General features: G+C 47.7%; 1 long non-coding RNA gene across 1 annotated transcript in view; it reads right to left on the bottom strand.

Moving 5' to 3' along the window:
* LOC114070625 overlaps positions 1 to 2,077 on the bottom strand; it is a 13,337-nt gene extending 11,260 nt beyond the window's left edge. The window contains exons 1-2 of the long non-coding RNA XR_003573947.1: positions 2,066 to 2,077; positions 1,414 to 1,417 (exon numbers count right to left, since the gene is read on the bottom strand). This is a non-coding gene — a long non-coding RNA (uncharacterized LOC114070625). The remainder of the gene's footprint in view (positions 1 to 1,413; positions 1,418 to 2,065) is intronic.
* Between the last annotated feature and the right edge of the window lie 929 nt (positions 2,078 to 3,006).

Below are 3,006 nucleotides of genomic sequence, written 5' to 3'. Positions count from 1 at the left end.
AACCTATGGGGGAGATACCTTCCTACATCTTTCTTCCTTCCTTCCTTCCTTCTCCTCCAGGCTGATTACAGTAGGGTTTGAGAATTTTAAAGATTTTGAATATGCTTTGAATACCCTTGAAACCAACCTGGTCCTTTTGCTAGGAGCCAGCATGTTGCTACATATGGTTCAGGTCTTGTTTAAGGTCAGACAGTTAATTAAGAACATCACTCAGAGATCTGCCCCAAGGCTGGATAGTTCGGAGTAGAGGGCTGTGTGGGATAGTATGGGAGAGTACCTAGGGCAGTGGGCACCTCCAACGTGCTTGCACTTTACTCCCAAACAAGTGCAGAATCCAGAAAAACTAGTAAAATATTTTAAAAAGGTGTGCTATCACCCTTATAATCCCAGAGAGACACAAATCACTGCAACATGTTGGGGCCTGACCCAGGCCTGTTGAGCCGTGTTCAACATTGCTCAGTACCCTCCAGAGGAAAAGAAGGTCTCTAAATCTGACAATGAGATGACAACAGGCCCTGCAGCTGCTCCAATCACTGTGACAGACACTGTGGCAGCTTAAACCCCAGAGAGAGGTGCTGCCACCAAAACACAGAATCAACATGTGATGGTGTCAATTGCCCCTGTACAGAAGCAGAAGAAATGTACAGAAATGTCATCTAGTAAAAAGCTGCAGCAAAGACAGTCAAGGAGGACAAGGAGGTCAGAGAAGGTGGAGAAGATGAAGAAGCAGGGCCATCACAAGGGCCATTTTCAGTGCCATTATGAAGGCCATTACAGGAACAGGAAGAGAAGACAGTAGAGACAACCACAACTCGATCCCTATCCCTGAGTGAGCTGCAGGAGATATGAAAAGATTTTAGCTGTCATCTACTTGACCATAGTACCACCTGGCTGCTCTGATGCTGGGACAACGGGGCTAAGGACTGCACTGGAACAGTGTAAAGCTCTGGAACACTTGCAATATATTGATGATATCACTGTGTGGGGAAATACAGCAGAAGAAATGTTTGAGAAAGGGAAGAAAAGAACCCAAATCCTTCTGAAAGCTGGTTTTGCCATAAAACAAAGTAAGGTAAAGGGACCTGCACAAAAGGTCCAGTTTTTAGGGATAAAATCCCAGAATGACAGAATCAACTATGTTGGAAAAGACCTCTGAGATCATCAAGTCCAACCTATGACCCAATACCGCCTTCTCAACTAGACCATGGCACTCAGTGCCACATCCAGTGTCTTCTTAAATACCTCCAGGGACGGTGAATCCACCACCTCCCTGGGCAGCCCGATCCAATGTCTGATCACTCGCTCTCTAAAGAATTTCTTCCTAATGTCTAACCTAAACCTCCCCTGGCACAGCTTAAGACTGTGCCCTCTTGTCTTACTGCTGGTTGCCTGGGAGAAGAGATCGATGCCCACCTCACTACAACTTCCTTTCAAGTAGTTGTAGACAGTGATAAGGTCTCCCCCGAACGTCGTCTTCTCCAGGCTAAACAACCCCAGCTCCCTCAGCTTCTCCTCATAGGGCTTGTGCTCCAGTCCCTTCACCAGCCTCATTGCCCTTCTTTGGACCTGCTCCAGCACCTCAATATCCTTCCTAAACTGAGGGCCCCAGAACTGGACACAGTACTCAAGGTGAGGCCTAACTAGTGTTGAGTACAGGGGAAGAATCACTTCCCTCGTCCTGCTGGCCACATTATTCCTGATACAGGCCAGGATGCCATTGGCCTTCTTGGCCACCTGGGCACACTGCTGGCTCATGTTCAACTTCCTGTCGATCCAAACTCACAGATCCCTTTCTGCCTGGCTGCTCTCCAGCCACTCTGTCCCCAGCCTGTAGTGCTGCATGGGGTTGTTGTGGCCAAAGTGCAGGACCTGGCACTTGGTAATGTTAAACATCATACCATTGGATTCAGCCCATTTATCCATCCTGTCCAGGTCCCTCTGCAGAGTCCTCCTATCCTCCAGTAGATTTACACTCTCTCCCAAATTAGTGTCGTCTGCAAATTTGCTGCTCAATCCCCTCATCCAGATCATCAATAAAGACATTAAACAGGACTGGGCCCAACACTGATCCCTGGGGGACACCACTAGTGACCGGCCGCCAACTGGATGCAGCCCCGTTCACCAGCACTCTCTGGGCCTGGCCTTCCATCCAGTTCTTAAGCCAGCACAGAGTACACCCGTCCCAGCCGTGGACTACCACCTTTTCCCGGAGTATGCTGTGGGAGATGGTGTCAAAGACTTTGATGAAGTCCAGTGTCTCAGTTTAATGAGACTGAAGTGTTTTGCTAAGGAGGATGAGTTATGAGGAAGACCAAGCTCCTCCCTCTATGCAACTGTAAAACTGAAATTAAGAGGCTCCAACTGAGGTAGTGTGGAGAAAGAAAAAAACCCAGTCCTTTATTAAAGGATATATGTGTATTGGCAGAACAACAAAAGAACACAAAAACAACTAAACAATAATTCTGCACCCAAAGTCCCCTCCAAAAAAACCTGTTCAGTACTTTCTGCCATTTGGCACAATTCTAACCACGATCGGGAGGGGGCGCTGTTGGATCACTGGAGGACTGGCCAGAAGGCAAAGATTTTGGAATGTCACCAGAGGAGGTAATAAGTGCTGAAGAGGTCCCACTGTACAATAAATTACCAGAATGTGAGAGGCAATATGCCTTGTTTACTGATGGATCCTGGTGTCTTGTGGGAAAGCAAGAGAGGTGGAAAGCAATTGCATGGACCCCCCTATGACAAGTCGTGGAAACTGCTGAAGGAGAAGGTGAATAGAGTCAGACTGCAGAGGTGAAAGCCAACCAGTTGGCCTTAGACATTGCTAAACAAGAAAAATGGCCAGTACTTTATCTCTACACTGACTCATGGATGGTGGCAAACGCACTGTGGGGGTGATTGCAACAATGGAAGAATAACTGGCAGTGTAGAGGTAAGCCCATCTGGGCTGCTGCACTGTGGTAAGATATTGCTGCCTGGGTGAAGATCCTGGCTGTGAAGGTACAT

This window comes from Empidonax traillii, unplaced genomic scaffold, assembly GCF_003031625.1.
Source record: "Empidonax traillii isolate 1590-97213 ecotype Southwest subspecies unplaced genomic scaffold, ASM303162v1 scaffold1631:size80446, whole genome shotgun sequence".
NCBI classification, from domain to species: Eukaryota; Metazoa; Chordata; class Aves; order Passeriformes; family Tyrannidae; genus Empidonax; species Empidonax traillii.
This window is presented reverse-complemented; position numbering and strand designations above follow the sequence as displayed.